Source organism: Schistocerca americana, chromosome 1 (assembly GCF_021461395.2).
Source record: "Schistocerca americana isolate TAMUIC-IGC-003095 chromosome 1, iqSchAmer2.1, whole genome shotgun sequence".
Lineage (NCBI taxonomy): Eukaryota > Metazoa > Arthropoda > Insecta > Orthoptera > Acrididae > Schistocerca > Schistocerca americana.
The window spans coordinates 277193286-277206928 of NC_060119.1; positions in this window are offsets into that span (position 1 = coordinate 277193286).

Below are 13643 nucleotides of genomic sequence, written 5' to 3' on the forward strand. Positions count from 1 at the left end.
GTTCCAGCGGGAGTGTGACAGGGTGGTGAGTACGGCCCCTGGCGCGGCGTGCGGTGCGGGTGTTGGGAGGCAGCACCTGTAACGGGACCGGCACTCCCGGGGACTGCTGCTGCTGCTGCCGCCGGCCACCTGAGCGGGGGCCAACGTGCGCTCCAAGGACGCCGCCAGCAGCCGGTGCGCACCAGCCGCTCCAATTGTCTCACGGCCAACTGTGCACACGCATGCGCCGCTCTTCCGCCTCCTGGCTGAACAAGTAACGCACTACCATAACTTTAAAACTCCACTACGTATTATCCAATGATTATCTACATGTTGTTGTTGTTGTGGCCTTCAGTCCAGAGACTGGTTTGATGCAGCTCTCCATGCTACTCTGTCCTGTGCAAGCTTCTTCATCTCCCAGTACCTACTGCAGCCTACATCATTCTGAATCTGTTTAGTGTATTCATCTCTTGGTCTCCCTCTGCGAGTTTTACCCTCCACGCTGCCCTCCAATACTAATTGGTGATCCCTAGATGCCTCAAAATATGCCCTACCAACCGATCCCTTCTTCTAGTCAAGTTGTCCCACAAATTTCTCTTCTCTTCAATAATATTCAATACCTCCTCATTAGTAATATGATCTACCCATCTAATCTTCAGCATTCTTCTGTAGCAGCACATTTCGAAAGCTTCTATTCTCTTCTTGTCTAATCTATTTATCGTCCACGTTTCACTTCCATACATGGCTACACTCCATACAAATACTTTCAGAAACGATTTCCTGACACTTAAATCTCTACTCGATGTTAACAAATTTCTCTTCTTCAGAAATGCTTTCCTTGCCATAGCCAGTCTACATTTTATATCCTCTCTACTTCGACCATCATCAGTTATTTTGCTACCCAAATAGCAAAACTCCTTTACTACTTTCATCGTCTCACTTCCTAATCTAATTCCCTCAGCATCGTCCGATTTAATTCGACTACATTCCATTATCCTCGTTTTGCTTTTGTTGATGTTCATCTTATATCCTCCTTTCAAGACACTGTCCATTCCGTTCAGCTGCTCTTCCAGGTCCTTTGCTGTCTCTGACAGAATTACAATGTCATCAGCGAACCTCAAAGTTTTTATTTCTTCTCCATGGATCTTAATTCCTACTCCGAATTTTTCTTTTGTTTCCTTTACTGCTTGTTCAATATACAGATTGAATAACATCGAGGATAAGCTACAACCCTGTCTCACTCCCTCCCCAACCACTGCTTCCCTTTCATGTCCCTCGACTCTTACAACTGCCATCTGGTTTCTGTACAAATTGTAAATAGCCTTTCGCTCCCTGTATTTTACCCCTGCCATCTTCAGAATTTGAAAGAGAGTATTCCAGTCAACATTGTCAAAAGCTTTCTCTAAGTCTACAAATGCTAGAAACGTGGGTTTGCCTTTCCTAAATCTTTCTTCTAAGATAAGTCGTAAGGTCAGTATTGCCTCACGTGTTCCAACATTTCTACGGAATCCAAACTGATCTTCCCCGAGGTCCGCTTCTACCAGTTTTTCCATTCGTCTGTAAAGAATTCGCGTTAGTATTTTGCAGCCGTGGCTTATTAAACTGATTGTTCGGTAATTATCACATCTGTCAACACCTGCTTTCTTTGGGATTGGAATTATTATATTCTTTTTGAAGTCTGAGGGATTTCGCCTGTCTCATACATCTTGCTCACTAGATGGTAGAGTTAAGTCAGGACTGGCTCTCCCAAGGCTATCAATAGTTCCAGTGGTATGTTGCCTCTTCGTGGGGGTCCTTGTTTCGACTCATGTCTTTCAGTGCTGATTATCAAAGTTTGATACGATAACTCAAAAAGTTTTTCAGCTTCAGGTGACGCTATTTTGACAGGAAACTGAACTTGAAAACGTGGGAGAATATGGACGCCACGGGGGATAGCGCACTGTACGGCCTCGTTCACACAGACGACGTCCGAATCCCTTGTGCAACGAAACAGAAGTTAAAAAAAGAAAAACAAACATTGTACAAAGAAAATAAGTGCGAAGGAACCATGGGTAACAAAAAATACTTGAGTTTGTTGATGAAAGACGGAGGTACAGAAATGTTCAGAGAAATTCAGTAACACGGAAATATAAGTCACTTTGGAATGAAATAAACAGAAAGCAAAGGGAATCTAAGATGAAATGGCTGCATGAAAAATGTGAAGAAATCGAAATAGAAATATGTGTCGGTGGAACTGAAGTTGGTAACGTTAAGCTAGCAATGGTAATTCCTCTGTTAAATCTAGAAGAGAGCACAGACAGGTGGAAAGAGTGAATTGAAGGCCTCTATGAGGGGGAAAGACTTGTCTGATGACGTGATAGAAGAAGAAACAGGAGTCGATATAGAAGAGATGTGGGATCCAGTATCACTATCAGAATTTAAAAGAGAAGGCAGAAGGGATAGATAACATTCCATCAGAATTTCTAAAATCATGGGGGAAGTGGCAACAATACGACTATTCACGTTGGTGCGTAGATGTATGAGTCTGGCGATACACCACCTGACTTTCGGAAAGACACCACCCACAAAATTCCGACGACTGCAAGAGACGACAAGTGCGAGAATTATCGCACAATCAACTTGACAGCTCATGCATTCAATTTTCTGACAGGAATAATATACAGGAGAATCGAGAAGAAAACAGAAGATCCGTTAGGTGACAATCAGTTTCGCTTTAGGGAAGAGAGGCAATTCTGACGTTACGGTTTTAATGGAAGCAAGACTGAATAAAAATCAAGACAAGTTCATAAAATTTGTCGACCTAGAAATTTGAAATTCTGAGAAATATGGGGTAATATAAAATATGTACGTATAAGAATCAAGAGGGAACAATAAAGGTGGGACACCAAGAACGAAGTGCTCGGTTTAAAAAGGGTGTAAGACAGGAATGCAGGCTTTCGCCTCTATTGTTTAATCTGTGCATCGAAGAAGCAATGAGGGAAATGAAAGAAAGGTCCAAGTATGGAATCAAAATTCAAGGCGAGAGGATATCAATCATACGATTCGCTGATGACATTGCTATATTTATTGCAAGTGAAAAAGAATTACATGGTATGTTGAATGGAATGACCAATCTAATTAGGACAGAATGTAGGTTGAGAGTAAATAGAAGAAAGACGAAAATATGGAGGAGTGGCAGAAATGATAACTATGTAGATGAAGTTAGGTAATTCTGCTACGTAGGCAGCAAAATAACTCATGACTGTCGAAGCAAAGGACATAAAAAGCAGACTTCCATTGGCAAAAAAGGGCATTCCCGGCCGAGAGAAGTCTATTAATATCAAACATAAGCCTTAATTTGAGAAAGAAATATCTGAGAACGTACGTTTGAAGCACAGCATTGTATGGTGGTGAAACATGGACTGTGGGGAAACCGGAATAGAAGATAATCTAAGCATTTGAGGTGTGGTACTACAAAAGAATGTTGAAAATTAAGTGGACTTGTAATGTAAGTAATGAGGGGGCTCTGCGCAGAATCTGCGAGGAAAGGAATATATGGAAAACACTGACAAGAAGGTTAAGACATCAGGGAATAGTTTCCATGATAATAGGAATTGTAGGGGTGAAAATTATACAGGAGAACAGAGATTGGACGTGGTACTCAGAGATGAAGAGGTTGGCACAGGAGAGGAACTTGTGGCGGGCCGTATCAAACCAGTCTGGAACCGCGAGACCGCTACGGTCGCAGGTTCGAATCCTGCCTCGGGCATGGATGTGTGATGTCCTTAGGTTAGTTAGGTTTAACTAGTTCTAAGTTCTAGGGGACTAATGACCTCAGAAGTTGAGTCCCATAGTGCTCAGAGCCATTTGAACCAATTGAACACGTCCATAGATATCAAAGCTGCCGTGAGCAACATTCGATATCGTGTTGCTCCATCCCGAGCATTGTAACATGACTGCATCACAAATGGTGTGCTGTCGACAAGGTGGTCGATATGTTGCTGCTCTAGCCTGTGCCACTCTTTCCATGGCAAGCCTCCTGAGGTCATGCTGTGCATATTCATGTTTTTGCAACAGTTACGATCAATTAACAGTTGATATGGCTTCAAATTATTTCACTAATGTGTGTATTTCGGAACGGCACAGTCTGTCAGTAGAGACGTTCCGGTGTGGCTCGATTAATAAACAGCCTCCGTAGGCTACTGACGTCCAGTCACCATAAAAAATTAAATCTTAAATACGATCACTCATACGTGGACTGACAATGCCACACCACCTGAATAGAATGAGATAAGAATTCGGCAGGCACAGCTTCGTCGTTCAGTAGCCACTTCCTTTTATAAATTTGTCACTAACAAATAAATATGATTCCTTATAGACTGAGACAGCAGAAGTTAAAAAACCACAGTAGCATTAATCTCAAAATATTTATTGATTGTTACTCTAGAAAAATATGAGATGGGAGCATTAACCTGACCAGGTAAAGACTTAATTCAAATAAACTTCTGGTTAATTATAATAAATACTCGCATAAATTAATACAAAACGTAGCATCTGCTTCGCTTAATACAGTTACCAATGCTGTATATTGAGCTCAGACTTATCGTCACTCTGCTACGTGGGTCGTCAGACAACCTAATCAGCCACGGGGCCAATGGTCACGAGCGAAGGCGCAAGAAAAAGAAATACATAGAGAGGAGCGAAGGGTGCTAGCCACAGACTGTTCCAAACAGCACAGCATGCTCCCTCTAAACTAAGTACCACTCTCAGTAACAATACCAGTAGGCCTACCATGCACCCCTTCTGTTCAACTGACAACAGCTTTCTGTTTTCATTTCCAGTACAGAAAACTTTCTGCTGACCTTCTTCACAGCTTTTATCCTGTGTTGGGGAGCAAATAGATGCTTCAAGCATATCTTTTCAGAGAGATCAAAACGTCCAGGATCAAGGACATAGTGATCTGTTGTGGCCTTATGTTCATTTCGCCCCAAGATGTACACTGAAGAACCACAGAAACTAGTACACTTTTGAGCAGATATTATACTTGATCTACAGTGCTCCGCACCGACCATTCTGCTCTTTTAAGGGCACGACTTATATCTTGTCCGGTGAGCTTACCATACACAGAACAGTCTAGAGCGAAAATAAATTAAGGGACGTATGCATTCCCGTCTGAATTGTATGTCTCTGTGTCTACGAGTCGGCTTTTTGTGCAGTTACCGATAAGTTTCCGAACATAATGAGCATAAAAGTAACAAGAGATAGTGGTGAGGACTACACTTACAAGAATTCTCTGTTACTGTTCACATTTAAGAAACAGATAACATAGCTCTTTAAATAACCTCGCTTGCCGTAAAGCAGTCACTACACAAAGGCAGGGCGAGGCTGCAAGTACAAAGCGGAACGAACACCTGATGAAAATATCTAAGGGAACAATAGGCCTGCGAGTACCGTCTCCTAATGCAAATGAAGAAAATATTTCAGGAGGTACATTCCCGCAACGAAAACGCTGTTACTCGTTAATAGCTCGCTGCGTTATAAACAGGTACCTTGACTGCTTTTCTTGCACGCGTGCTGTTGAACTATCGAGGCAGATAATTCTCTGGGACACAAGCACCAGCACGACAGAAGACAACGGTCACAGTTCACTAGAAATGCAGTGGCGATATCTGACTAATGGAAATCAACCGTTTCCTTTGTCCAGTCTGAAAATGTTTCTGTTCTAAGGCGCAGTTATGTAGGTTCTCAGAATACTTTGTGGCTATGGAGTCGCCTACCGTATGACATAAATCATGAGTACAGCACGTGCAAGATAAAAGCGGTCCTGCTTCTTAAGCAAAACTATTTGATTTTCCGCTCCTCTGGTATTCTGATTACGCATCGGCCGCAGTTAATTATCACATCTTGTTGGTTGAACGTGCAGTGCGTGTGCTTTCGACATTCTGTGAGATATATTCAAGTAATGTGTGTTTCCGACATTCTGTGAATTAAAAGATGTGCACGGTTGAGGCTTATACCCATACCAGTTCAAGAAGACTCGTCAGATTATTCGTCAACATTTTTCGAACTCCAGTAGTCCTGCAATACATAGTGAGCTGAAGTCGATAACGACTGCTACAGTGGTTAATTGTAACTGCGTAATTGTAAGCTTTCTGTTAAATTATGGAAGCGCTTTAAAACATGTTGCGGAAAATTCGTATTTGTCGGAAGAAATCTGTTAGGCGACTTTCGCAACAGACATTGTAGTGACTTGTAAGTGGCGCAGTATCACAGAGAACTTTGCTGCATACAGGATGTATGCTACTGTATTTGGTTTATCTAAGGAGCTTATTACAGTAAAAATGTAAACTAAAAGGTGTTTTGTTTGTGTTTACTTGGTACATTTACGTCGCGGGTATCTGTCGGCTGCTGACGGCTATTCTTTGCGTGGCGCTAGTGTACCACATCGCCGGACACAAATTCAGCTGGTCGACAGCCGTCCATTACCACATGGGACCTGGAGGTTTACCACATGTCCTACGGTGATTATGCTCTTGTAATGAAGTAAGTAAATGAGTATCCAATGTCACGCCTGTCACTAAAAATGTAGTCAGTATCCTCTTGGCTATTCTAGAATGAAGTTTATTTTTATGGTATGAGTTAAAACGTTTTTCTAAGTGATCAGCTTCTGTTCATAGCTAGTGTGAATGAACCAAGTTAAAGAATAACGAATATTCATTCGATGGTAATTATTACCTCACTTGCCAAAGAAGAAGATCAGTATAATTATTATCATTTGCCAATGTCCCCAACTGCAAAAAGATAAGCAGGTAATTTTCAATCTCTCTTATGATTCTTCTTATTTTCCCAATATTTCTTCATTTTCTTCTTTCTTTTTTCGGTCCACCTTGGTCGGTATGATTTTGGTTCCGTCTCTGGAGTACACTTCCACTTGTCAGTTTTGCTCCTGAATGTATCCCTGTCTGATGTGTTTGTTATATCAACTTTTGCTTTTGTGAAATCGTTCTTAACTTCAGTTACCTAGGGTATTGATGCTTTAAGTGATGTCACATAGTCCAATGTCCACTCCCGGTAGCTGAGTGTAGCCGGCACGGTAGCTCAGCGTCTTCGGTCAGAGGGTTAGCTGCCCTCTGTAATAAAAAACTGAGTTAATAGATCAACAACGAACTTAAAAGGGTGTCTTACGACGTCCGCCCCTATCAGATTCAACGAACAAAAACGAACAAAATGAGACAGACTGTCAATCCTAAGGGCACGGGTTCGATTCCCGGCAAGGTCGGAGATTTTCTCCGCTCAGGGACTGGGTGTTGTGTTGTCCTCATCATCATCATTTAATCCCCATCGAAGCGCAAGTCGCCGAAGTGGCGTCAAATCGAAAGACTTGCACCAGGTGAGCGGTCTACCCGACGGGAGGCCCTCGTCACACGACATAGTCCAATAGAGGTTTACTTAGTCTGTTTCTAGGTAATCTGTCTAGGCGTCCGCAGAACTTCATTCGCCTCTTTCTGATGTCAGTTTCGATGTTTCATCCTTTTTCTGGTGTCTCGGTGGTTTGCAGTCTGTATCCATCTTGTGTGTCTCGTGGTCCCAGAATTTTTCTAATAATATTTCTCTTTACTTCCTGTATTTCTTGTAAATCTAGTTTTCGATTAATGAGAGCGTTTCACTTGCATATGTGACTGTCACTTTGATTGCTATGTTGTAGTATCTGATTTTAGTAACTTTTGACAGGCTTTTTTTGTTATAGAAATTTTGAACGAGTCCGGACGCTTTCTTGATTTTCTGCAAATTGTTTTTTGTGCTATTTTTTCAAGTCCTGTTGGTTCAATAATTTCACCGAGTACTTAAAGTGCTTAACTCTCTTAATTTCACCATAATATGTTTTGAGTTTCGTACTATCTAACTTGGAACACATGAATTCAGCCTTCACAAAGATGATTTGCAGGTCAACCTCCTCTGCAAGTTCTTTGTGGGTCTCGATTTGTTTTACCGCTATTTCTTCACTGTCGATTAGAATCGCTAAGTCATCTGCAAACGCTAAATATGGAACTTTCAATTTTCCTTGACCCCTTCCTAGTTCGATATTCTTCCAAAAGTTTTGTTTTCTTAGTTCCATTTCCCATGCTTTCATTACTTTGTCTAAAACTGTGTTGAATAATAGTGACGAGATCCTATCTCCTTGTCTTACTCCTGATTTGACTTATAATGGTTCCAAAATTTCAACTATGAATTTAATTTTTGATTTGGTTTCTGTCTGTGTTTGTTCGATCAGTTTTCTGGTTTTAGTGTCTTGTCAGCGTTCTTCTAGAATGTTGCGTAGAGATTGTCTATCTATAGAATCTTATGCTTTTTCAAAATCAACGAATGTGCAGACTATTGGTTTCGACCTGATTAATTTTTAAAACAGTTTTAAGATTAAAGATCTATTCCAGGCACGATTTATTAGATCGAATGCCTGCTTGGCAATCTGAAATTGTATGTTCTAGATGCTCTTGTGCCTTCTTTAGGAGGCACGCCTATAAAATTTTGAAAGTGGCCAGCAAAAGAGAAATGCCTCTGTAGTTGTTTACATCTGATCTCACTCCCTTTATGTGCATGGATAAATTAGTACACATTTCCAATCCTCTATAATATTTCCTGCTTGCTAAATTTCTTGAATGATTTGAGTGATCTCTTTCAAGGAACTTGGACCAAGGTTCTTCAGTAACTGAGCTACAATTCCATCTTTTCCAGATGAATTATTATTTTTGGACTTTTTAATGTGACTATAAATTTCTTCTTGAGCTGGCGGTAGTGAAGTTTCATTTGTGTGTTCTGATTGTAATCTGGGGAATCTCGTAATTAGTTTCGAGCAGTTTAGAAGTAGTGAGAAATATTTGTCTAATTTTTGATAATTTTCTTTGTTAGTTATTGTCAATTTTCCATACTGTGTCCTGAAACAAAGATTTCGTGGAGTCTATCCTTTGATTTGATTTGGAAATGTTTTTTAAAATCGTGTGTTTCGCGGTTCCTAAGGTCTTCTTCAATTCAGAAGATATTTTCTTTTAGCTTGTCCAAGTATTTTAACTATGTTTTTTGACTTCGAAAAATTTCTGTTTTGTGGTTTCTGATTTATCACCATTGTAGCTTAAGAATGCTCGTTGTCTCTTATGTATTGGGTTATCGCAATTTGAATTCCACCCTAGGTGTTTACACTTTTTCTTTAATGGGTTCAGTTGTCTTGCTTTCTTTATAATTTTCGTTTGGAAATCTATCCAGTTGTTTGTAGGTTGTTTTCCCCCTACGTCTGTACTTTTTGATTGTTGGATTTCTTTCAAATCAAATTCGGTAATTATTAGTGTTTTCTTTTGGCGTTTACATTTTGGTCTGAATTTCTGACTCTGTGGTGAGGTAGTGGTCAGAATCTATACTTATCCTTCTGCGGAGTTGAAGGTCGTGTTTTTTTTTTAGATTATTTTGTTGGCACAACTCGATGAGCATGACGCCATTCTTGTTCGTGAATTTGTATGCAGGGTAATTGCCGACTGCTTTTTTATATTTCCTCTCTTTGCCAAGTTGTGGGTTGAAATCACCGAGAAGAATTTTTACGCCCTCCTTTGGAATTTTGAATATTTCAATTTCAAGTTTTTTCCAACATTTTTCTGTCCCGTCAGGTTCTTTCTTGTTGTCAATGTTAGTAGATGCGTCAACATTAATAATTGTATATGTTTCGCTGGTATGCTTATTTCATATGGCCATTAGTCTGTTGCTGATTTCATTTACATATATATGAGTCAACGATGTCCTTATTCAAAATGAAGGCCTTGCCAATTTGCTTTTATAGATTCGGTAGTTGTCGTAGTCTGTTATTTCCGAGTTGATGAATTTATTTTCTTGAAGTGCAAGGATTTGAATTATCTGTCTGTTGAGTTTTGTTGTAATATTCTGTAATTTGCCAGTTAGAATAAGTGTTTGGTTGTTATAAGTGCCAATATACGTGTGAGATTTTTGTGGAAATTTACCAGAGAACTCCGACTTCCTCTGTCGTACGATCCGAAGCTCCCCGGAATCCGATAGCTTGCTTGTCGCCACAGGGCGAGTGGATTGACCACCTGGAGTAATGTTAATGCTTCTTGTACGAATCATTCTGCTTGTAATTAGGTTCGAGCGAAAGCTGGTTGGGTAGAACCAGACATTGTTAGTTCCTGGAGCCTAGTGTTCAGCCGCACCTCACATGGTGAACAGACGCCGGCCAGAGTACTGGCGGTTACCACACAGTGGTGTCAGGACTCTTAAATATGCTTTATCCTCTTCATAAAGCTTGTCTCTTCCACCACTTCCACCGTTCCGATGATCTGCATCTCCGTTTTCACTGCCGTTGAGGTCTTCGCCGTCATCCCGGCAAGGAAAATCTTACAAGGTGCTATCGCCTGGGTCAGGTGAACCAAGGTTTTTTAACGAAGTGTTATTGCTCCCGCTACCCCTTCCTTTTTAACCGTGGCTGGGACCGTCTTAGGCGGAGTTACTATAGTTACATTTATTATGGAATTTTAGTAAACTGTTTAAATGTAACGGCTTCAATTTTGGCGGGCACGTCACTTCACTTGCCCGCTAACTACTTGTGCAGTTGGTATCGATCCTGGTCATATGCCAAGGCTAGGGTCTTTGGTTGAGGAGCGTGTTGTTGAGTTCTCGGGCCATGGTACCGGTAGACAGCGGGAGGCCACGTGGAGCCACGAGTTGCTAAACTGGCCGCATCTAAAGTTTTTCTCCTGGAAAAAGTATTGAGTTGCGGGAAGGGCAGCTGACGCCATGTGCAACCTGGTCAGCAAGCACTGGAGACTTAAACATTACGGTACCTGTAAATGGCCTGCATGTATTAGAGGCAATAATACCCCTGTTTGGAATCCTGAATGTTATAGCTCCTTCGAAAATGAGTGGAGTGAAATGTGGATCTTTTATTTGTGCTTTTATCGTAAGCCCACGTCTGTGTTGATGTTGAATTAGACTCGTTATGTTAATTACGCAACTGCGTGATTGTGTGGATCGTCACTGGTCAGTGTAACTGATTCTAATCTGTTTGTTCCAGATTATAATCATTCTAAGTTTATGAATACTCTCTGTTGTAAACTGAGTTGATGTAATTGGGATTGCAACATAGTCTGTGTCGAAGGCAACGCATTATTAAAAGAGGGTGTGCACTGGTATTTAAATTTGCAGGTGGTTGTATTTCACGTCGTCAGTTTTCATGTAATACTGAGGAGCGTCAAGCTTGTGACTTGTACCTCCAAAAGAAATGCACACTATTTTTTTAAATCCATCTTTTATTCTACATGTTTCAAAAAATGGCTCTGAGCACTATGGGACTTAACATCTGTGGTCATCAGTCCCCTAGAACTTAGAACTACTTAAACCTAACTAACCTAAAGACGTCACGCACATCCATGCCCTAGGCAGGATTCGAACCTGCGACCGTAGCAGGCGCGCGGTTCCGGACTGAGCGCCTAGAACCGCTAGACCACCGCAGCCGGCTTCTACATGTTTGAAAGTTTTATAGTGTGTAGATAAATCCCTAAGAAACAATATTTTCATTTATCCACATAATTTCCAACCCTCTAAACTGCCTTACGGCATCTTGGAACCAGCGCCTGTATACCCGCACGGTAAAATTCTGGACCAACCTGTTGGAGCCACTGCTTGGCAGCGTGCACAACGGAGTCATCATCTTCAAACCTTGTTCCACGAAGAGACTCTTTTAGTTTCCCAAAGAGATGATAGTCACATGGAGCCAGGTCAGGACTGTAAGGCTGGTGTTTGAGTATTGTCCATCCGAGTTTTGTGATCGCTTCCATGGTTTTTTGAGTGACATGTGGCCCTGCATTATCGTGCAACAGCAAAACATGCTTCTTTTGCCGATGTGGTCGAACACGACTGAGTCGAGTTTGAAGTTTCTTCAGTGTCGTCACATATGCATCAGAATTTATGGCGATTCCACTTCGCATGATGTCCACAAGCAAGAGTCCTTCGGAATCGAAAAGCACCGTAGCCTTAACTTTTCCAGCAGAAGGTGTGGTTTTCAATTTTTTTCCTTGGGTGAATTTGCATGATGCCACTCCATTGATTACCTCTTCGTCTCTAGTGAAAAATGATGGAGCCATGTTTCATCACCTGTCACAGTTCTTCCAAGAAATTCATCTGCACCATTCTCGTACTGTTCCCAAAGTTCGCTGCATACCGTTTTTCTTGTTTCTTTGTGAGCCACTGTCAACATCCTGAAAACCCACATGGGACAAACCTTTTTGAACGCCAACACTTTCAGTATTCTGCAAACACTTCCTTCCCTTATCCCAACGTAGCGTGACAATTCGTTCACTGTGATGCGTCTGTCAGCAGTCACCAATTCGTTAACTCTCTGCACATTGTCTGGAGTGTGTGCATTACGGGGCCTGCCGCTGAGAGGACAATCCTCAATATTGCCGTGCCCACTTCCATCACGTAACCTGCTTGCCCACCCACTAACTGTACTGCGATCGACAGCAGCATCTCCTTACAAGTTTTTCAACCTATTGTGGATGTTTCCCACTGTCTCGTTTTCACAGCACAGGAATTCTATGACAGCACGTTGCTTCTGACGAACGTCAAGTGAAGCAGCCATCTTGAAGACATGCTGTGACGGCGCCACTCACGGGAACAGGTAGAACTAAGTTTCGTAACAAGCGGGAAGGATGCATCTACACACTGTAAAACTTTCACACATGCAGAATGAAAACTGTATTTTTACAAAAATAGTGTGCATTTCTTTTGAGGTGACCCTTGTACGTGTAACCACTTCCATAATAAGTTAATATTTCCTTCATCATAGATATAGTCGTTTGTAGCCTTATTTGGTCAGATTTCTGTTTCCTTTCTGATGCATGTTGGCAGGGTAGTTCTGGCAGCGGACGACGCGCTCCTCTTTCTTGGGCCCGGAGCAGAGACGTGGTTTTTTCCTGCTATGGCGACACTTCCGTCGTCGCACATCGTCTACGTTTGCCCACAGACAGGCGCCTCCGTCAGCTGTCTCGTGTTGGCTCAAGTTAAATAAATTTGCTTTTTTTTGCACGTGCCACGGCGGTGTGTCGCCCAATTAATTTCAGAACCCTTGATCTATTCGAATATTGAGAGTTGAGCAAGCACACGAGCCTTAAGGTGTGTTCTGTAAGTCAGAAGTTCCTTGTGACTATAACTGCCCTTTAAAAGCTTTTTTAAACCTTGCAGGCCCTATTGTGCTTGTTCTGGGGCGTGGTAAGTTGCAAGGCTCTTACTTATGAGTATGAACTGTTGAGTCATTTTATGCACAGTCATTAGTTAATCCATTCATTGTTAAACGTACATGGTTGCTGCGTTTGTTGTAATGACTGGTTGCTGCTGTAATTTGTAATCTTTCTTGCATTTTGAGGGACTGTATGTTTTTTTAAGGGTCGTTACTAATGTTTCTGCTCGTGTGTACCAGCTGGGAGTAACATTTAAACTGCATGCCTTCCCAGTTCTTATTGTATTTTGGGGGACTATGTATTTTATTGCTTAAGGGACTTTATGAAGGCTTGACCTTGTATTAAATGTTAAACACGGATGCAAGCTTTTATAAACCTGTGTATTACTCTTTACAGGCATATTTATTGTTAATCGATTGAGACCTTTTAAAAAATACGAAAAGATTTTCCACA